Source organism: Meleagris gallopavo, chromosome 1 (assembly GCF_905368555.1).
Source record: "Meleagris gallopavo chromosome 1, MGAL_WU_HG_1.1, whole genome shotgun sequence".
In the NCBI taxonomy this organism is placed as follows: Eukaryota; Metazoa; Chordata; class Aves; order Galliformes; family Phasianidae; genus Meleagris; species Meleagris gallopavo.
In genome coordinates, this window is record NC_139404.1 from 161,908,158 (window position 1) to 161,931,764 (window position 23,607).

The 23,607-nt window shown below is 38.8% G+C and overlaps 1 long non-coding RNA gene and 1 pseudogene across 1 annotated transcript in view; both read right to left on the minus strand.

Moving 5' to 3' along the window:
• Positions 1-1,672: 1,672 nt before the first annotated feature.
• Positions 1,673-1,849, minus strand: LOC116217799 (U2 spliceosomal RNA; annotated as a pseudogene).
• Positions 1,850-10,465: 8,616 nt separating this feature from the next.
• The window catches only part of LOC146545757 (uncharacterized), a 38,263-nt gene continuing 25,121 nt past the window's right edge, over positions 10,466-23,607 (minus strand). The window contains exons 3-4 of the long non-coding RNA XR_014880975.1: positions 13,526-13,665; positions 10,466-12,092 (exon numbers count right to left, since the gene is read on the minus strand). This is a non-coding gene — a long non-coding RNA (uncharacterized LOC146545757). The remainder of the gene's footprint in view (positions 12,093-13,525; positions 13,666-23,607) is intronic.

Sequence of the window (23,607 nt, forward strand, 5' to 3'; positions counted from 1 at the left end):
AGTTACAGGTCTCCAGCCAGACTCTGCACCACCAACGACGACCCTCTGCGCTCTGCCAGTCAGCCAGTTCTCAACCCACCTCACTGTCCACTCGTCTATCCCACACTTCCTCAGCTTTGTTATAAGAATGTCGTGGGAGACAGTATCAAATGCCTTTCTAAAATCAAGGTAGACTACATCTACTGCTCTTCCCCCATCCACCCAGCATGTGACAGCATCATAGAAGGCCACCTGGTTGGTCGAGCACGACCTCCCCTTGGTGAACCCATGCTGACTACTCCTTATAACCTCCTTTTCTCCCAGTTGTCTGGAGATGGTATCCAGCACAAGCTGTTCCATCACCTTTCCAGGGACAGAGGTGAGGCTGACAGGCCTATAATTACCCGGGTCTTCCTTCTTGCCCTTTTTGAAGACCGGAGTGACAGTGGCTATCCTCCAGTCTTCAGGGACCTCCCCTGTAATCCAAGACCTCTCAAAAATGATGGAGAGCGGTTCGGCAATGACCTCCGCCAGCTCCCTCAGCACACGTGGATGCACCCCATCAGGTCCTAGTGGGGTTGTGGACCTTAGTACTGCTTTGGTGCTCACGCACGTCCTCTTTCCTGACTAAAGGGAAGTCTCCCATTCCCCAGACCCTCTCACTAACCTCCAGGGTGTGGGATTCCTGTGGGAGAGCCTTTTCACTGAAGACGAAAGTAAAGAAGGCATTCAGTATCTCTGCCTTCTCAGCATCCCCCATTACCAGAACCCCCCCCTCACTTAGTAAGGGGCCCACATTCTCTCTAGTTTTCCTTTTGCTGTTAACATACTTGAAGAAGCCTTTTTTATTATCCTTTATCACTTTAGCCAGATTCAATTCCAGACGGGCTTTAGCCTTCCTCGTTGCATCCCTGCAGGCCCTGACTACATTCCTATATTCTTCCCAGGTGGTCAGACCCTTTTTCCACATTTCATGGACCTTCTTCTTTCCTTTGAGCTTGCGCATGAGCTCCTTGCTCATCCACACAGGTCTCCTGCCACCTTTTCCCGATTTCTTGCTCACAGGGACGCACCGATCCTGAGCTTGGAAGAAGAGCTGTTTAAATGCTGACCAGCTCTCAGAGGCCCCCTTACCTTCTAACAGCCGAGCCCATGGGATAGGTCCAAGTAGGTCCCAGAAGAGATCGAAGTTGGCTCTCCTAAAGTCCCGGGTAGCAATCCTACTTATTGCTTTGCTTCTTCCAGTCAGGATCTTGAACTCCACCATCTCATGATCGCTACAACCCAAACTGCCCCCAGCCTTTACTTCCTTAACAAGTCCATCCCTGTTGGTGAGAATAAGGTCCAGTAACACCCCTCCCTGCGTCGGTTCCTCCACCACCTGCATCAGAAAGTTGTCTTCAACACACTGCAAGAACCGTCTGGACCGTGCGTGCCTGGCCATGTTGGTCGTCCAGCAAATATCTGGATAATTGAAGTCCCCCATAAACACCAGTGCCTGGGAACGTGACGCTACATCCAGTTGCTTATGGAAGGCCTCATCAGCCTCCTCATCCTGAGCAGGGGGCCTGTAGTACACACCCATAGCAGTGTCACCCTTACCAGCCTGCCCCTTGATTCTCACCCATAAACTCTCCACTGCTACATCACTCTTCCCCAAGTGAAGTTCAATACATTCTAGCTGCTCTCTCACATAAAGAGCAACTCCACCACCCCGCAAAAAAAATTTTTTTACCCGTGCCCAAAAATCCGTTTAATATAAAGTCCTCTCATTGAGAACGTATCAGATATTAAACTGATAAGAACAGATACTACACTTCTCCTTTGGTTGTTTACAGATTGTTGTGCTGTATTGTTTTCTAGAAGATATACAGTTGATTGAAATTCCCTAGCAGGATGAGATTTTGTGAGCATGATGATTTTTGGTATCTAGAGCAAGAAATCTTCGCCATGGTAGTGTGGCTTCTGGTTCCTGGAATTAAGAGTCTGGATAGCTCTTCTAGTCCTTGGGATATCTATCTGGGTGTACATGTCCATATAGTGAAACACTAGCACTTCTGTCTGGATTTCAGCCTAAGCCTTGGATATCTTTTCCCCCCTCCCCCCTCCCAATTTTTTTCTGTTTATATGTTCTAACTTATCTCTTTTTGAGTCAAGAGAGTCATAAATAAAATTGGGAGACAAAATGTAAATGCACCTTAGAGTGATACAGTTAGGTAATTATTATTTCTGTTTTGTTCCTTTCCTAGTTATTCACAGCATTCTGATTTTCTAATTGTATTTTTTTTTTTTGGCCACTGCTCATCTTCAAGCTGATAAGTTTGGTTTGTTCCTTTTTATTTATTTATTTATTTCATTTTAATGATTTGTAGTGACTGCAATTAATGTAAGTGGTAATCGTTAAATTAAAGCAAATAATTATACACATGCAGTTTATGCTGTTTTTTCTCGTGTGATCTTGTTCAGCTGCTGACACTGAATTTCATCTGCTATTTTATTGCTCAGACACTTAACAGTGTCAGACCCTTCTGCAACTCTTCTTAGACCGACTTATTTTTATAGCTCTCAGTAACTGCACATCATTTTAAGCACAGAATTATTTATCCTCTGAATACACTGACCAGCAAATTGCAGAAGTGATTCTGAAATTTCCTTGTTGATTCTTCTACACTTGGATTCCACAGGTGAAAGACCTTTGTTGTTCCTTTTATGTCTTTATTAATCCAAATGTACAAATTCTCTTTGCTGCTGTGAAATGTAGCAGGGACTTTTTCAAGAGTCATTCCAAAAAGCTTTCTGGAATTCTGCGTATAGCAATTGACCTGATATATCAAGTCCAAATGTTATTTTTCTTTCATAATGAAATTTAATAGATTTAGCGCTTATTACCCATATCTGCAAAAAATGCTCCCTGCCCTTCTCCCCCCCTCCAGTACTTTATATATATTAGTTCCCAGGTGTTGCCAGTATAGTCCAACTGCTACATTATTCTATTTGGGCTCAGTATTTCAATACAAAGGAATGTGGTGTTCCTAATTTACTTAGCATATTTCAGTCCAAGCTTTCTTTTAACATGTGAATTCATATTCACACACACAACTTATTCTGTCACTTGTAATGCAATTTATATGCTAGAATTTGAATGACAGTGCTGCAGCGATTATCAGCCTTCCATCAAGTTACTCAGTGTCTACTATTCCAATAATTTTATTTAAAATTCAGCTTGGTCATTTAATTCTTTGCATTTCTGTAATTTATATTAAACCACTTATCCATTTGGCCCTGTTCTGTTAGCCTGTTTTGATGTTCTCTGTACAGCTGAATCTTATTTATAGAGATTGCTTCTATCTATTACCTTCTTGAATGTTATTGACTTCTATTCTGTCAGCTTTTGTGATACTGAAGAGATTTTATTACTTCACCCTTGTGCACCTGTTGGATTTTCCCCAGTCTTTAGTTTAAAACCTTCCCATAAACTTTATTTTAGGTTTGAGTTTTATTTGTTTTAGATGGAACTGATCCTTTCCTTATAGGCTATTTTAAAGATTTCCCCAGTTCCTAATAAATTGAAATTTTACCTCCCTAGGTGGTTGCAAATACAGTATAAGGAACATTTCAAATAGTAGAATCTGAGTTTACGTTGCCCTTTAGGAACTTTTTCATGCATTTCTCCCCATATTGTTCAGCAGCCCAGAATGATAATTTGCCTCCTAGGACTTACTATAATACTGTGTAGACGTCTTGTGTTTTTTGCCACCTACTGACAATTTACATCCTCTCTGGCAATGTAAGCTGAGTGTACCTAGTGGAGGACAACCTCTTTATTTATTATTGTATCTTTACTGGCTATCAGATAAAATATTGATTTCCAAAGAGATTTATTAAAAACATGTTGCCATATTGCAACTATGAGAAAAACAAAACAAAACAAAACAAAAAACACTGAATTCCAGCAGTTGGATAGACTTCACCACCAGGACTCTCAGGATATAAGTAGAACATATTACTTAGCAGAAATATATATATATATATGTATGTATGTATGTATGTATGTATGTATATTTGTATATATATATATGCAAGGCTAGACTTCTGTTAGTCTTCGTTGTTATTAATAGGCTGAAACTGTACAGTGAATGTGGGGATGAAATGGGTAACTGTTTGTTTTGCTTAGGAGAACAAATAGAATGTATTTGTGGTGTCACATTTCTTGTACTTGCACACAACTTTTAGATCTCTTCCAAATATGTTCATAATGGAAAACAAAATTGATAGACAATTTTTTTTTTCCCCACATATTTATCATATGTAAGACTTGAAGTATCATACTTAAAGACATATGCCTCCTTTAGCTCAGAGAGGTGGAATACCTATATTATAAGAGAAATATACAAATTATCCATGTACGTGTTGTAAAGTTACTTGTCAGTTTGGTCTTGATGTTCAGCATTTTTCTCAAAACTTGAAGATTTAAAGTGAGATTCAGGTCAAGAGAACAAACACAGAGCAATTTAATTATCTAAATATATAGATACTATTTGATTATCCAAAGCTGTCATGGACATAATATGTCATAGAAGCTGCCAGAGTTAACAGAGCATATATAGAAGACTAAAGTCCCTGTGCGTCAGCTGCACATTAGATAGGATACCAAAGGTCCTCTGGAACAATACTAGATACCTATGTTAAAATAACTTTTTAAGAAACAAAACTATGATTGTCATGGAGTTAACCAGATCAGTCTATGCCCTTGACAGGGGGGCAGTAGGACCCTGGGCCCCCTTCCCAGCCCCACAAAATGGGAAAGGGAAAGGGATGGGGAGACGGGAGCTGGGCTCAAGGAAGAAAAAAAAAAAAAAAAAAAAAAAAACAGTGGCAATGATCTATGGAGGAAAACTTATTTTACTAATTATGATATTGGAATGCAAGATAACACAATATAATATAATATTAATATATTATATTAATATATATAATGTAATTGAAATTGAGACTAATCAAATAAGATAGGAGAGAGAGAAAAACCTGAAACCTGAAAAACTTGGAACGACTAGGAAAGCACCCTCCAGCACCCACTGCAAGGCAGTAAGAGAGAGACCGCCCACCCAGAAGGGCCAGATCCCATGACTTCCATAAATGTATAGGGGAATAGGTACCTGGAATTGGAGCATTAACACTAATTCCCAGTGTACTACATGATGTTATGATGTGGAATACTGAAAACCGAAAAACATAAAACCATGACAATTATAAAGCTCTCAAATTAACTTTGCTTGTTTGTTTGTTTTTCATATCTTTACGTTTCTTTTTGTTGTTGTTGTTGTTGTTATTTTGATTTGTTTATTTGTTTGCTTGTTCTTTTCTTTTTTTTCTGGATAACTTGTCTTTCTAGATCATGATCTGAAAGCTGATTACCAAGATAATGTAAAAGGTATTCTCATAAAATGCATCAAAAGGCAAAAGATGTCCTTAAAGATAAGACACTTTTATAAATTAGCAAAGACCCAACCAGGTGATTGGAATGGGAAGGCTATTTGATTTTTATATATGCATGTTTTGGTGACATGAATTTGAAGAATGAACTATTAGGTAGATATGTAGATGATTGCATTAGAAATCATCCCCCTCTACTCAGCTCTGGTGAGGCCATACCTCGAGTACTGTGTTCAGTTTTGGGCTCCTCACTACAAGAAAGACATTAAGGCCCTGCAACTTGTCCAGAGAAGGGCAATGAAACTGATGAGGAGTCCGGAGCACAAATCTTATGAGGAGCGTCTGAGGGAGCTGGGATTGTTTAGTCTGGATAAGAGAAGGCTCAGGGGAGATCTCATTGCACTCTACAACTTCCTGAAGGGAGATTGTGGTGAAGAGGGGTTTGGCCTCTTCTCTCAGGCAATGAACAGGACCTGGGGAAATAGCTGCAAGTTGTACCAGAGGAGCTTTAGGGTGGACATGAGGAAAAACTTTTTCTCTCAGAGAGTGGTCAGGCACTGGAATGGCCTGCTAAGGGAGGTGGTGGAGTCACTGTTCCTGGCAGTGTTCAAGGGGCGCCTGGATGAGGAGCTGTGAGATATGGTTTAGTAGCTTGTGGTAGCAATGGTAATGAGAAGATGGTTGGACTAGATGATCTTATAGGTCGTTTCCATCCTTGTGATTCTATGTTTCTATGATTCTATAAGGAAATGATTGGAAGGCCACAACCAGAGGATTGTGGTCAATGGCTCCATTGATGATAACTTTCTGGTCCAGGTATTGGACAGACTGACCAGAGGTGAAGCGTTGCTGGACCTGCTGCTCACCAATGCAGAGATCATCAAAGGTGTTAAGGTTGGAGGCAGCCTGGGCTGCAGTGACCACGCCCTGGTCGAGTTCATGATCTTGAGGGATGTGGGCCTGGCAAAGAGTGGCATCAGAACCCTGAACTTTGGAAGAGCGATTTTTAAGCTGTTTAAGGAATTGTTGGCCGAGATCCCCTGGGATGCTGTCTTTAAAAACAAAGACGTTAAGGAGAGCTGGCTACTCTTCAAGGATGCCTTTCTGAGAGCACAAGAGCTCTCCATCCCTCTGAATAAGAAAGCAGAGGAGGTAGGAAACCGGCATGGCTCAGCAAGGTCCTGCTGGGCACACAGAGGGTAAAGAAAGGTGTGTACAAGCTCTGGAAACAAGGGCATGTCACCTGGGAAGAATACAGGGATGCCGTCCGGACTTGCAGACGTGCGATCAGGAAAGCCAAGGTGCTGGCAGAACTGAACTTGGCAAGGGATGTGAAAAACAATAGGAAGACATTCTACAGATACATTGTCCAGAAAAGACAGCCAAAGCGAGTGTACCTCCTTTGGTAAATGTAAAAGGAGAACTGGCTTCAACGGACGAAGAGAAGGCTGAGGTACTGAATGAGTTCTTTGCCTTGGTCTCCCATGGTGGCCAGGATTCCAGTATTTCTCACATCCCTGAGCCCTGAATCCCTAAACCTCTAGGTGCGGATCGGGGCAGTAAATCCACCCCCACTGTAAGGGCAGAGAAAGTCTGAGACCGCCTCATGAGACTGAATGAGTACAAGTCTATGGGCCGGATGGCATGCATCCCAAGATTCTGAAGGAGCTGGCTGAGGTGGCTACCAAGCCACTGTCCATCATATTTGAAAAGTCGTGGCTGTCAGGTGAGGTCCCAGATAACTGGAGGAAGTGTCATGTCGCTCCCATTTACAAGAAAGAGAGCAAGGAAAACGTGGGGAACTACAGGCTGGTGAGTCTCACCTCTGTGCCTGGGAAGATCGTGGAACAGATCCTCCTGGACGACATGCTTGATCACATGAAGAATGTGATCTGAGACAGCCAGCACGACTTCATCAGGGGAAGGTCATGTTTCCCCAAGCACCAGAAATCTGGTGGCCTTCTATGATGGAGTGACGGCAATGGTGGACAAGGGAAAGGCAACCGATGTCATTTACCTGGACTTGAGCAAGGCCTTTGACATGGTCCCTCACCACATCCTTATCTCTAAGTTGGAGAGGTATGGATCTGATGGATGGACTGTTCAGTGCATTAGGAATTGGGTGGTTGGTCAGAGCCAAAGGGATGTGATGAATGGTTTTATGTCCAGGTGAAGGCTGGTCATAAGCGGTATCCCTCGAGGGACTGTCTTGGGACTGGAGCTCTTTAACATTTTTATCAATGACATCGATGATGGAATTGAGTGCACCCTCATCAACTTTGCTGATGACACCAAGCTGAGTGGTGCGGTTGACATGGTGGAAGGAAGGGATGCCATTCAGAGGGACCTCAACAGGCTTGAAAGGTGGGCTCAGGTGAGCCTGATGAGGTTCAACACAGCAAAGTGGAAGGTTTTGCACTCGGGCCGGAGGAATCCCAGGCATCCATACAGACTGGAAGGAGCGGTCCTTGAGAGCAGCCCTGCAGAGAAGGACCTGCGGATCCTGATGGATGGAAAACTTAACATGAGCCAGCAGTGTGCTCCTGCAGCTCAGAAAGCAAATGGTATCCTGGTCTCCATCAGAACAGGGATGGCCAGCAGAGACAGGAAGGTGATTGTCCCCCCTGTACTCTGCTCTTGTGAGGCCCCATCTGGAGTACTGTGTCCAGGTCTGGAGCCCCCAGTACAAGAAAGACAGGGAGCTGTTGGTGAGGGTGCAGAGGAGAGCCAGAAAGATGATCAGGGGACTGGAGCACCTCCCCTATGAAGACAGGCTGATGGAGCTGGACTTGTTCAGCCTGGAGAAGAGAAAGCTGTGGGGTGACCTCATTGCAGCCTTTCGTACCTAAAGGGAGCCTACATACCGGAAGGGAGTCAACTCTTTGAAAGGGTAGATAACAGCAGGACAAGGGGAAATGTTTTGAAGTTGAGAGAGGGAAGATTTAGGTTGGATGTCAGGGGGAAATTATTTACAGAGAGAGTAGTGAGGTGCTGGAACAGGCTTCCCGGAGAGATTGTGCATGCCCCGTCCCTGGAGGTGTTCAAGGCCAGATTGGATGGGGCCCTGGGCATCCTGGTCTAGTATTGAAAGTGGAGGTTGGTGGCCATGCATGTGTCAGGGGGTTTTGGAGATTCATGATCCTTGAGGTCCCTTCCAACCGAGGCCATTCTGTGATTCTGTGATTCTGTGACTCTGTGAAGACTGCAGGGAGACATGATTATAGACTTTCAATATTTAAAGGGAGATTACAAACAAGAGGGAAATCAATTTTTTACAGGGCAGAGAGTGATAGAACAAGGTGGAATGGTTTTAAACTGTAATACGGGAGATTAGAAGTCAGCGGGTAGTTTTATACTGGGTGTGGTGAGGTCCTGGAACAGACTGCTCGGAGAGGTTGTAGAAGCACCATTCCTGGAAGTATTCAAGGCCAAGCTGGATGGGCCCTCATTTCAATCTGATCTAGTATTTGATGAAGCATCTAGGAACCTTGCCTGTAGCAGGGGGCTTAGAACTTGATGATCCTTGAAGTCTCTTGTATCCCAAGGCATTACATGCCACCAAGATTTCAAAGAACTTGTCCAGTTCTTTTTTCTTTTTTATGTGAATTAAATTTAAAGGTAATCTTTTTTTTTTTTTTTTCATTAATTATTAAAGATATTATATTTCTTTACACTTTAGATTATTTTTCCTGCTGAATGATTTGAATATAATTCAGAAAAATTAGAATAAGGGATTTTGTCTCATGTCTTCTACACTGATATGCAAAATATTATCTCAGTTTGGAAGGTTGGTTTTGTTAATTAATGCATTTGATCAACCATGACATAGAATTAATTGTATTTTTTGTTGTATATATGTTTTACCATAACACCATTTCTACCTTCTGCTTTACAGATTTTTTAAAACATCATATGCATGAGAATAAAATTTATGGAAAGGTAGCAAAGAACTTTCCCAGGGAGAAATGACTACAATTTTACCCATTTGATGTCATTATTTATTTATTTGATGTCATTTATTTATAATTTCTTCTACTCAATAATTCACATCACTTCTTCAAATGAACAAACAAATAATAAATAAAAAAAAAAAAAGATTTGGAAGTGAACATTTAGTATATTCATATGATAATTATTCTACAAGGTGCAGTGTCTTCAGGATATATTAATCATATATTTTGAAGGGGTAAATTCCATATCTTGCTCAAGAAATAAAGCCTGATACAGATCATACATGTTACAAAAGCGCAATTCATTTGTTTTCTAGTCAAAGTAATGCCCGGTTTAATATCTTATAGTGTCAAAAATGCATTGTATGATAAGAAGAACATGTTCATAACTATTATTTATTTTAAATTTAAAATGGATATTGTAGATGAGAAAGGCTGTAAACAAATGGAGAAGGTGCTGTCCTATATGTAAATTTGTCAGTCATTTGTGATTGCTTTTAGCATACCTTGATTTTAAAGATTGCTGCTAAATGTGTTCTAAATGTGTAGTGGTAACAGTAAAGTTGGTGGATTTTTTTAACTTTTATTTTAATTTATTTAAGTACTGATTTCACATCAGTGACCAACTAAATTGCACTCTTACTTCATCTCCTCTAGGGAAGATGTGGGGAGAAATTTTGATGCAAAAAAAAACTCACATTGATATAAGTATAATTTCATTGAAGGATAAAGGAAGAGAAAGAGAAGCAATGGTTGTGAGGAAACAAAGAAAGAGAAAGCAATTATTCTCTGCTTCCCATCAACAAGAAATATTCCATGTCTCTCAAGGAGCACCTCAATATGCATAGCAGTGGTTTGGGAGGAAAGACATTTTCATCAAAATATTCCTCCCCCCTCTCCCTGCTCGTTTTGTTTCTCCTGCTTTTATTGCTGAATGTGATGTTAAATGCTATTCTATGAAGTATCCCCTTTGTTGGTTTAGATCAGCTGTCCTGGATGTACCCTGCCTACCTTTTACCCACACCCAGCCTGCTGCCTTTGAGGGGCTTCATAAACAGTCTTTTAACTTCTTTGTTTTAACTATGTGTTCTCTTATTTTTCAATTCTTTTTTTTTTCCCATGTGATTTAGCGTTTAATTTTTGAAAACTCATTAAGAATGAGCATTGCTTGTAACAGTTTCCTTTCTTCCCTGTGCTCACAACCAAAATCTTTCTAACTCAAAACCAGCAAGCTGCAGTCACATCTTTGCTGTTCACTTATGGCAGTTTGGCAGATCTCAAGTCTCAATCATCACATCTGGCAAAGGAGAAAAATAAGTGACTGCATCAGAAATACAGACTATCAGCTCATTTAACAAAACAGCACAAGGCTGAGAGCACAATAACCATTCCTGATCTCCTAATCTACAGACCATATTTTTGGGTTTTTATTAGGGACAGCTGAGGAGTATTGAAATCAAAGACAAGAGGTTAAAATCGTGGAGATGTGTGCTGTAGCTGTGATGTTAACGTGTACAGTTAACATGATGTTAACAGGGAAGAGTATAAAAACAAGTTCAAGGAGACGCTGCTATGCAACATCTTTTCTTTCAGCCTGATGGGATACAGAGAAAATATTTTTAATTAAAATGAGGAAATGATGATATTTCATTTTATGACATCTGTTAGTTGACCACATTATTTGGTGAAACATTTAATTCTTGAGAAGCTTTAGAGGAGCCACTCTATAGATGACAATAAACAAAACCTCATATTAACAATTTTTTTTTTCTTGGAATATAAAATAATTTCACTGAGTTTTAGAGTTTTATTGATTCTGTTGTTACCAGTTCTTCTTAATATATATATATATACTTTATATATATATATACTTTGTATACATTTATTTATGAAATCAACACAAAAAGTGCCTTTTATTTTTGACCAATGAAGAGAAAAAAAATTGTGTTCCCCACACGCACACAATCACAAAAAGGTTTGGTATTAGTTTATACATTGTGTGCTCTGTGAATCCATACTTTTTTGGGGGGGGTGGGAGGGGGAGGACGAGTGGGGGTGAAGGAGAGGGATTTCCTTTTTAAATTAGTGTCCAGATACTTTGGTGATGATCACCTTATTCAATTAATATTAATCCTGAGATAAATAAATTAATATATAATTCAATTTACATAACAATATATTATTTAATTAAAAAATGAAAATATCTTTACATGAATTCATTTTTAAAGGGTTTACTTTATTTATTTATATATTTATTATTGCTATGGTAGAAGTTGTAACAAATTTATATTATTCTCTGTATGATAGGATAAGTTTAACAAGTAATATAGGAAGTTAAAATAAATTATAACAACAACTAGCTTTTATGGTAGTCATTTAAGCAGTGCAGTAAAAAATGGTACACAATGTGAATCATACATCCAGCAAGCAGGTGCAGGCTAGTTCTGATCCAAAACTTTAACCCTGCTGGTACTTCTCCAAAGCAGAGTTAATAAACCTTGCTGAAAGACAGCAATGTTAGCCCCTATTGCAGTGTTACTGCAGAAAGGGCTATATCACGTCACTGTCCACCAGTTACTTATTGCCACCTCTCAGCTGGGTGTTACCACCTCAAATAACAGTCATCCAGTTTCAGTGTAAAGCATCCAGTTTCATGTAAAGTCTTTGAAATCAGTTTCCCATTTGCTCATTGAAAGAATGGCCATAGAAATTTAGATTGTAGGAAAAAACCTTGAGAGAGAAAAAATAAATAGTACTTCAGTATTTAGGACTGGAAAAAAAAAAAAAAAAAAAAAAACAGCTTTCACAAAATAAAATAAAATAAAGTAAAATAAAATAAAATAAAATTACTTCCTGTAAATTTTTATTTATGTAATTTATATATGAATTGAATTTACATGAAATTTGATATAAATGTTTGCTCTTATAATAATAGGAAGTGAAACCAAATGTATTTACAGTATGATATAAATGCACCACAAGAATGTATTATCACTTGCAGATTAAATTTACAATATCATTTTCTGGACAAGTTATGCTTCTGAAAATCCATATGTCAAAACTGTGGTATTAATCTGGAAGGACTGAACAAGACGGAAATATGCTTTGACCCTTTTTATAGATTTTTCAGAGCTCTGGTGTGATTTTTGATTCTGCTCCTGCAACTCTGTACTTTTACTAACATTTTAATCAAGAGTGGGATTGAACAATTATTTATTTATGATCAATATCCAGTACAATCCAGAGAATTGATGGCATGACACAGAGATCTCTGGATCCCCTTGTGCCTTTTTATTAATATTACACCTACTAGTTTGTTCTTACTGATGTACTAATTGATCTGCCAAGTGTTGTCTCACCGTTGTCATTGTTAGTCTTATGACTGCTTTTATTAAAAAGTCAATCTTGCTCCCCTCTTACTGAGGCTTTTGCTTTATTTTATTTGGACATTGTAACTACAACCCTGTTAACTGGTGAAGTGTTTTGTGTTTTGTTTTGTGTTTTGTTTTCCGGTTTGTTTTGTTTTTAGCATGGTAGCCAACATGGGAAACCCTGAAGTTTCTACATGCTTTAAGGGAGGCAAAGTCAGGAGGAGGATCAAAAAAAGTATGGAAGGCTTAGTTGGAATAAGTTCAGTGTGGATATATAAGGGATGCTTTTGGAATAGGGACAATACTTTTCACGTTTTTATCTTCTCTTTTCCTACTCGAACTTTTAAACTCCTTTTGCCCTCTTATGCTTTTTTAGAAACTGCTTCCTTGTCTATTTAAGTCAACAGGGAACTACTCTATCTGTTAAGAAGGTGGGAAAAGTGATGGAGTATCAGCAGGGATATGCATAGGGTTCCATATTGTATGTTGTTTTAAACAAAAGATTTGAGCTCAAAAAACAAAAGCCTGATTAGAAAATTGATAACCTTATCAATAATACATAATACAACATTTTTGTGTCTATTACTAAGAAAACTGTTTCAAAAATATATCCAGGAATACATCTGTATGATTTGACTATTGCTTGTTATACATCTAGGATGTATTTTCTGCTCTTACTCAGAAATGTAATATTCACGAGCTGTTACAGAGCTTTTAACTCCTCCTTGATGTGTTCTTTATATTATAACAAATGAGGAAAAGTTCTTGATTTTGATTAACAAGGATATGTACATATCTTATCCTCTGGAGGTGTTGTCTCTTGTCTGTACACGTGCTTTTCCACTGAATAATGTCCTTGGAAAAACTGACAGAAATTACTTCTGTGAAAATCTCTATGACCATGAAAACTTCAAAGGCCTTTCTTCAAGTTTCTATCAAATAGAAAGAAACAAACTGTTAGGCATGGATTCAGCAGCCCAGGAATTGTGATCCTACTATAATTTATGTCCATGAATCCCACCAGTAGTGAGACGTAGAACATAATACTGGTAGGTACAAACACACATATGCAACATAGATACGTATATATACATACATAGCTAGTAGTACAGATCAACAGTCAGGCACATTCAGCACACAGCTGAATGTGGACAGCACCAACATCCTCATTCTGCTCCCTTTTTCAGCTGAGCAGAAGGCAGCTATGGAGAACATAAAAATATATTCACACTCACGTGCAAAGTTCACTGCAAGCATTCATCTTTGAGAATGGCAAACACACAGGCCTTGCCCTGCAGAACTGTAGATGTTAAGCTAGGTGGCTAGGACTTCTTCTGGCCCTTCTGGTAGCCAGCCCCTCAACGGGTCTCTTCCCTTGAAGACTCCCCTTACTTACAGCCCACTTCATCTACTGAACAGTTAATCTAGCTTGATCATCCCTAGCTGTATTTGCTCTGTCTGGAAAAGAGTTTACTTTCTGCATAGCAGCTCCTATGGCACTTTCCATTGGTGGCTAAAACAGTTTTGATAAAGCACAGTGTTTTGCCTGTTGCTGAACCATGACTGCACAGCATCTAGGCTTTCTTTCCTCTCCCCCACAAAAAGCTGTTAGTCTAGAGGTGGATTAAAGAGTGACAGAGGACACAAGCAGGACAGCTGACCTAAACTGACCAGTAGATTATTCCCTACTAAATTACAACATATTCAGAAACAAGAAGCTCAAGAAAAGATGGAGAAAGGGTGGAAATTTCTGATTATGAATCATGACTTTGGTCAAGGCTCAGTGCCCAGGTGGACAAGAACGCCAATGGTATCCTGGCTTGTATCAGAAATAGTGCTGCCAGCAGGGAAGTGATTATCTCTATGTACTTAACCCCAGTGAGGGCACACCTCAAGTACTGTGTTCAGTTTAGGGAGTCTCACTACAAGAAAGACATCAAGTCCCTGGAGAGTGTTCAGAGAAGAGTGATGTAGCTGGTAAAGGGTCTGGAACACAAGTCTTATGAGAATCATAAGAGAGAGCAGAGATTTCTTAGTCTGGAGAAGAGGAGTCTCAGGGTTGACATTGCTCTCTACAACTACTAGGAGGGAGGTTATGGTGAGGTGGGAGTGAGCTTCTTCTCCCATGTAGCTAGTCATAGGAGTAGAAGGAAGTTGTGTCAAGTTGTGCCAGGAGAGATTCAGGTTGGATGTTAGGAAATACTTCTCCAAGAGAGTGGTCACATGCTGGAATGAGGCTGTCCAGGGAGGTAGTGAAGTCACCATCCCTGGAGATGTTCAAGAAACATTTAGATGTTGTACAGAGGGACATGGTTTAGTGGGAAATATTGGTGATAGGTGGACAACTGGACAAGTGGATGATCTTAGAGGCCTTTTCCAACCTTGATGATTCTATGATTCTATAATTCCATGGTGCCTGGGAAGGTTATGGAATGGATAATCTCGGGAGCCATCATGGACCAGTTAAAGGTCAACCAGGTGATCAGGCTCACTCAGCGTGGGTTTATTAATGGTAGATCCTGTTTGAAAAACCTGATTCTATGACAAGGTGACCCACTTAGTGGATGAAGGCTGTCAGTGTGGTCTACCTGGGCTTCAGTAAGGCCTTTGACACTGTCCCCCACAGCATTCTTATGGAGAGCCTGGCTGCCCATGGTTTAGATGGTTTACAGCATACGCTCTGCTGGGTGAAACACTGGCTGGATGGCTGGGCCCAAAGCATGGTGGTCAATGGAGTTAAATCCAGTTGGTGGCTGGTCACAAGTGGTGCCCCCCAGGGCTCGGTACTGGGTCCACTTCTATTTAACATCTTTAATAGCGATCTTGATGAGGGGATGGAGTGCATCCTTAGTAAGTTTGCAGATGACACCAAGCTGGGAGGGAGTGTTGATCTGCCAGTGGGGAGAAGGGCACTACAGAGGGACCTGGATAGCCTGGATCATTGGGCCAAGGTTAACTGTGTGAGTTTCAGTAGGATCAAGTGTTGGGTCCTGCATTTTGGTTACAACAACCCCAGGCAACTCTACAGACTTGGGGAGGAGTGGCTGGAAAGCTGCCTGATGGAAAGGGACCTTGGTGTACTGTTGGACAGTTGGCTGAATATGAGCCAGCATTGTTCCCAGGTGGCCAAGAAGGCCAATGGCATCCTGGCTTGTGTCAGGAATGGTGTGGTGAGCAGGACTAGGGAAGTAATCCTGCCCCTGTAGTTAGCATTGGTGAGGCCTCACCTCGAGTATTGTGCTCAGTTTTGGGCATCTCAATACAGAAAGGATATTGTGGTACTGGAACAGGTCCAAAGAAAGGCAACAAGGCTTGTGAAGGGCTTGGAGAATATACCCTTCGAGGAGAGACTGAAGGAACTGGGACTGTTAATCTGGGGAAAAAGGCTGAGGGGAGACCTTACTGCTCTCTTCCAATATCTGACAGATGCTTACAGCGAGATAAGAGGTTCTCTTCTCACTGATGACAGGTGACAGGAGGAGGGGAAATGGACTCATGTTGTGCAAGGGTAAGTTTAGGTTGGATATCAGGAAACACTTCTTTAAAGAAAGGGGTTGTTAAGCACTGGAATAGGCTCCCCAGGGAGATGATTGAGTCACCATCCCTGGATGTGTTTAAAAACTGTTTGTCTGTGGTGCTCAGGGACATGATTTAATGGAGTGTTGTTAGAGTTAGGGCAGTATGGTTAGGTCATTGTTGGACTCGATGATCTTTATGGCCTTTTCCAACCTGAGCGATTCAATGATTCTACGACTTCCCAAGTAACCATTAGGTGAGCTGAGATGCTGCTCTTCTGAATGTGCCTAAACATCTGCCTTTTGATAGGAAGTAGTGAATTAATTTCTTTTGCTGTTTTGCATTTCCTATCAGATTCTTATTACCTCAGACCATATGTTCTCTCAACATCCTTCCATTTCAGCCTCATCCTTGGAGAGAGGAGAGAGGGAGTGTTAAGTTGCTGGCAAGGGTCATCGCTCCACAATGGCAGTCACATAGTCCCCTGTACACCTACTTTCAATCTTTTTGCTGCAGCATGATCTCATGGGCCCACGTGACCCCTCATTTGACTCTAGTTTCTGTCACTCGGAACCACATAATTCATACACCAAATAGATTCAGAAATGAATTTTAATAAGGGGATAGAACAGACTGCACTGATCATGTGCAGACATATAATAAGAAACAATTTTTATTTGTTGTGTGAAAAATCTTTTTTTGTTTCCTCCATCCCTTTTTTTCCCCATGATTGTTGCTGTCCTGATCTCTGTCCTTGGTTTCTCATGTAAACATATCAAATTAAGTCCTATGTAGTCCCCAAATGCTCTTCCCCTGCACCCCATAATGTGTCCGATAAATCTAGTCAGTGACTCCCTTCAGTTCAGGAGATGCTCTAACATTCATTCATCTTGCAATATTTCACCGCTGGACAATGGGGCTGATGATTTCCTGAGAAATCTCTGAGAGAAGCTCAGACAGGGTGCCCCTTCCACTGAGTCCTTACATTACATTCACACCTCCTGCCATACTGTCCTTGTACTCTGTAGAGATGGGCTTTTTAGTAGGCTGATGGTATCTGTGATGGGCCTAGGAGTAGTCAGAGCAAAGCATTATTTGGATCCTCATTTTCCTATTATCTACCTCTGCTTGTTTATGGGTATGAAGACAAGTTTTAACCGCATAATCTAATTGCAAGTAATGAATTAGGTCCTTTTTAAAAAAAAAAAAATCCCTAGGACACACTTTTTATTATAATATGGTTAAGAAAGATGAGTTTCAAGGGCCTTTATCAACATAAAATCAGAAAAAGAACTATTCGATTAAGTAACACAGGCCCTGTCCAAAGAACCTTTAGAGTGAATTGTAGACTATTGTCAATCCTCTTAACTAAATATGATCACTTGGAAAGGGACAGTGTTTCTCAGTCTCTACTGAAATACATTTCCATGTGGATTACTGTTCAATTAATTAACCGGCCAGTCACTATTTACATTTAGGTCAAAAATTCAGAATGTATTACTATTATTGTTATTAGTAGTAGTACTTTGCACTGAAATGGATCATGGAGCATAATGTGTAGTGTTATTATAAGGTCATTCTTTATACAGAGTTGTGCAATCCATGTTCTGCGGACTTGCACACTACTACTGAATTGTACTAGCACAGAGGATGTAATTTATAACACAACTTTTTAGGATGTTCTTGCTAGAGGTGTAGGAAAGTAGTGTCTCTGAGATATTTTGATCTACTTTTGGACACCACAGAGATATCGATTTAAGGAATGATGTGAAAGGCAGCTTTAGGTTACACTCAGGAACAGAAATCTCTCCTACTTGTTGGAGCAGTCACGCAGTCAGCCAGATCATCTAGAGTCACTGTCCAATCCCCATCACTGGAAGTATTTGAGAACAGATTGATAAAAGCAGCAGAACAGGACAACACTAGTACAGTTACTACGGACTTTGGGCAGAAATAAACTAGTCAACCAGAAATGCTATTCTCATCCTTTTTCATTAGAAAATTAGATCTCTTTAATTCTCACAGTTGTATCCCGAATTTCCGAAGCAGTGACTGACAAAGATATTAGAGACAATCTCATTCCATTTTCACTAAGGAAAAAATAAAGGAGTAGTGATAAATTTTGAACTTTATTTCCATGTATGCCAATCATAATTACAGAAAACTCACAAACATGCCAGACTGGTCCAACAATTAGCCTCAGAAATTATATTCTGCAACTGAGTCTTTGAGTACAAAATAAATTCAGCTTCACCACATGAACTTAGAGACTGAGTAAAACATGAAGATAAATGTATTTTCAATGCATATATATTTTCCTTTCTTTGTAGGATATTTCTCTAAAGAACCAAGAGATCACAGTTTTTTTGCTATCATCATCTAGTGACACTTGACACCTAAGAGAAGAACCAAAGATAACCTAAAAGGCTTCAACATTCAACACTACTCCTGTGTTGAATGTTTCAGTTGGAAGATTTTCTCATGGTTGACTGGTCCATTTCAAGTTACAGGTTATACCTTTGTGGAAATGCATCTATCTGTGATAGGATCACCTTTTCTGTTGGTTTTAAAAGTAAATGAAAAGATAATACTATTTATAGGGTTATTTATTAATGTTATTTATGCAGAGAAGACTTAACAAGTGTTAAATAGAAACATAAAGGTAGAAGCATCTAAATATTAATAAATATATTAACAGTGAAGTCTTTTTTCCTCCAGGAATAGAAGAAGAATTGCATCACTAGACTAAATATAGTTTCACTGAGGGAGGTTTAGTATAACAAGGACTGCAGCTGAGTATGGAGCTGCCACGCTGCTGTTGTGAATAGTGTGAAATCATTTCTCTTTGTCTGATATTTTCCACCTATATGCAAGTGAACAATATCACCCCGGGAAAAGCTCTGTTTCACTGTGGATGAACTATTCTCGGGAATAATATTAATATTATAACTTGGTGAAACTTGCAGGTATCCCTTTCTAGGATCAGTTTCTGAATCCTTAAGAGAGGAAAGAGAGTGGGTGACAAGTTTTTGTAACAAAGCACATAATATCTACAGAGGAAGGAACTTTAACCAGAGCTATTCCCAATATTTTTCAGCTGGGTTTATTTGGGCTGAGTTTTGATAGGTCTTTCTTAGACACTGGATGTAGAGTGTAAATGTGCAATTTAAGGCTGGTGATTGCACTCCAAAGGAGAATTCTGGATGTCTGCCACTAGTCCACTAATACCTAGAGACTCTGCTGAACTTTGGCTTCTGCAACAAGGAGTACGCACTGTATATTTACACTATATGCTAAAAGTGATAAAACACATGCTACCACTGCTAACATGTGGTATGTATAGTATATGTACTATAAAAACATTTCTATTCCATATAGTGACCCCTGTATTTAATTTACAGTGTATTGTATACCATGTAAAACGTAGCATATAGTGTATAATATGTAATATGCAGCACATAATATAAATGAAATGAAATATATATGTAGAATGCTGGAGTTGCATCAGTTAACAAGAGCATTCGCTCCTTTTAGGCTCCTCCTATGCCTCCTTCCTGTGTTTGAAAAATTCCCTACATTTATTCTGAATGCAATAACTGATTAAGTAACAAACAAACAAACAAACAAAAAAACCTTTGTTCTTTGTATGCAAGGAAAATCCTTAAATGGGGTGCTTTAGGCTGTGTTTGATTTTCTGGTCTTGCAAAAAGTTGTTTAATCACTTTTATTTGGCCAGCAGGGACTAGAATCCTTGTGTGCAAATGCCTCCTCATATATGTAGAAGAATGTATGTGTAAGGTGGGCCTTTATTTCTCCATTGATTTTGTTTGACTTGTTTGAAAGCATTTTTGTTCCTCTTGCTGTCTTTCTTGGTTTCAAAAAATGAATGTTTTACAAAAAATACAAACCCCTCAAAACCAGTACATTTAAATCAGTCCATCATTAAAAAATCATGGCTTTAATTAATTATTAATTATTGAGAGGAAAGACAACATGCTGTAGCCTCAGGCTTGACAAGCTGTCAAGAATGCCTGCCAAGGTTGCCAGGATAACCAAGCTCCTGGGTAGTCGCCACATTAAACAGAGAAAGTTAAATGACATTTCCAGGAACCTGGAGAAAAGCAGTTGGACACAAAAGAAACTTTTTTTTAAAAAATATTATTTTAGATTGATATCCTTTTTTTGTTTCTTTTTCTTCTCAACAGATAAAAAACAATGGAAAATCTGATAAGCAGACAGTAAACAGCATCTTAGCAGTAGAATGGCTAAGAATTTCCTACAACAACACCTTGAGAAAACAGTTTGGAAAGCCAGTAATCACAAAATAATAAATTCCTTTCCTCAGAAATAAACTTTAGTTTTAGATATAAATGAAAAAGTGACCACAGTCCATTAAGAATACAAATGGTTCACAGCATGAAGAACTGTCATCCTGTCAACACAGTTTTCAGTATAAGGTAATTTTACATGTCCGTTGATCATGTAATTAGGTTTGACTAACTGCCTGGACATGGACTGTAGCATAGAAGTCTCTGACCATTGTAGTGTCCTATACAATCTATGAAATGATCTTCATTCCATTATCGTGAACAGTTAAGGAAAGAGAGATATTTACTTCAAAATCTTACTATTAGCAGCCTTCATGAATAAAAAATATGGCTGGTGAATCTCTGTTTGGAAGGTAAATTAAAGAATGAGAAGAGGTACAAAATGTCTCATTTAAAGACCATTAATGAAAAAGGATTTGGTACACTTTCAAAAAATGTATTAGTATTGGAGAGTTATCAAGCTAACAGCTAAAAGGGTGTTACTACTTGTAGTAGGCAAGTTTATTTGAATCGAGGGAAAAAAAAAAATTGAAAATTGCCCTTCTGCTTTGTACTTGACCCTCTACTCAGCTCTTGTGAGACCCCATCTGGAGTACTACATCCAGTTATGGGGCTCGTAACACAAGAAGAATATGAGGCTGTTGGACTGAGTCCAAAGGAGGGCTACAAAGATTATCAGAGTTCTCAAGAACCTCTGCTATAAGGACAGACTGAGACAGCTGGAACTCTTCAGCCAGGAGAAGAGAAGGATCTAGGGAGATTTGATAGCCATCTTCCAGTACCTGAAGGGGGGCTACAGGAAAGCTGGGGAAGAAATTTTTATAAAAGCATTTAGTGACAGGATGAGGAGAAATGACTTTAAACTGAAAGAGAATAGATTTAGACTAGATATCAGGAAGAAAATCTTTACTGTGGGGGTGGTGAGACACTGGAACAGGTTGTCCAGTGAGGCTGTGGATGCCTCCTCCCTGTAAGAATTCAAGGCGAGGCTGGATAGGGCTGTGAGCAACCTGGTCTAGAGAGACATGTCCCTGCCTATAGCAAGGGTTGAAACTAGGTGATCATAAAGGTCCCTTCCAACCTAAATCATTCTATGATCCTGCGATTCTGTTAAAAGATTATTTTTCAGGAAACAAAAACAGAAAATAGAAATCAATCAATAATTTAAAGCAAAATTTCGTTAAGCAATTGAGAATAAAACATACAGTTACTATGAGATTTTGTAACAATATTTAGAACTCTAGAAAAATTTACAGTCAAATATTTTCTTAAAGCAGAATTTATAGATTCTTGACATATTTCTGACATAGATCTCAAACTTGAGAAACTTTTCCTGAACAAAAAAAAAAAAATCAGAATGTTTTTACCTTAGCTATATATATTTAAAGAGATTTAAAAGACATTTATAAAGTACAATCTCCATGTAAATTGGATAACTGTATTTTCCATAGTTTGAATAAAAGTAAAAATGTTTCAATATTAACACTGATGAATGATCGGGATGATCATTTTTGTGTGATCAATTATACCTTAGATAATTACATTTAGAAAGAACTAAAGTGGAGATTATTGTATCATTACTATGATAAAATGCTTTATTGGGAAATGATGCTTGCTGATGGAATATTACAATGTAATCTTTCCCAATACAATGATCTAAAATCAATGAAAACTCTGTTATTAATTTAAATGGGATCATGTCTTTAATGTCTGCATTACAATTATATATATGTATAAAGAATAAAAATTTATAAAAATAATAAAAATAATAAAAATATTTTAAAACCAGGAATGGTGTAATGCCACTTTCATTGCTCTAGAAATTTCTATCTGCAGTAAGGATGCACTTGTAAACTGAAATTACTTTAATATAAAATCCATGAACTTTTGCTTTCTATAAAATACTTCAAAATTGTCAACTTGAACAAAAACATGCCATGTGATCATAGTATGTATAGTATTATTAAAAAACAAAACAACAACAACAAAACAGTATTAGTAAATGGTATCAGTAAAAGCAATTACATATATCACAAAAATATCCTGCAGCAAATGATATAAACAATTACAAAAAAAATCAAAAAAATCCTACAAAAATCATGTAGAGAAATCATAGAATGCATGTATTCACCAGGGTAAATAACAACTGGTTTTCAGGAAATCTGTTGGAGTTAAAAAAAGAACATGAAAAAAAACCAGCATAGCCTGCATTTTTTTATTATAGATTACTTTGCAGAAAGGTTTGTATTGAATATAGTAATATCTACAAACAGAATAGACTGTAAGTGATTAGATTCAGCAGTGTAATGAATTCTGGTCAAGACAGATGTTGACATGCACTATTGTGTTGTATTTTACTCTACTCTGTCATTACCAAAACACTGTGTCATGTTTCAGTACCCTCCTGAAATGCACATATACTTTTATTGTTATTGCCCAAGTATTCCAAAGCTAACAGTTTCAAATTAAATCATGACTTTGGGCATCATACTTTCTATGAATTTTTACCTTGCCAGAAAAGATTACTATGATGTGCACATGATTTTTCTCAGACAGTCTTCCTCTCAGCCCTGTTTAGAAATGCTGAGAATCTTCCATTCTTTAGGGAATTGCTCTTTTATTTAGAAGGCAGCCCTGAGACTTTGGCTCTGTTTTTTCCACTCTCCCACAGCCATTCAAGTTACCTCTATGAAACATGTGCAGGCGTATTCTTTCTGTCACTGTGGGCAGAATCCTGGCTTGAAAGAGACTTTTTTCCTCACTAATGATCTCTTTAATCTCTTTTACGTTACTGAATAGAGTACCTATATCCCAACTACATCTTGGGAGGGATACTACTTCCATGTAAACTCACAAATCACAGCCAAGAATTATTTGGCACAGGACAAAATCATGCCTCAGATTAAGTTAAAAAATTAATAGTGTAAATGATTATGTTTCAGTACCTGAGAACATTGCCTGGCATAGTTTAATTTTCTAGTACAGTTATAACCTCACAGTTTTCATGAGATATAATAAGACAAGTCTGAA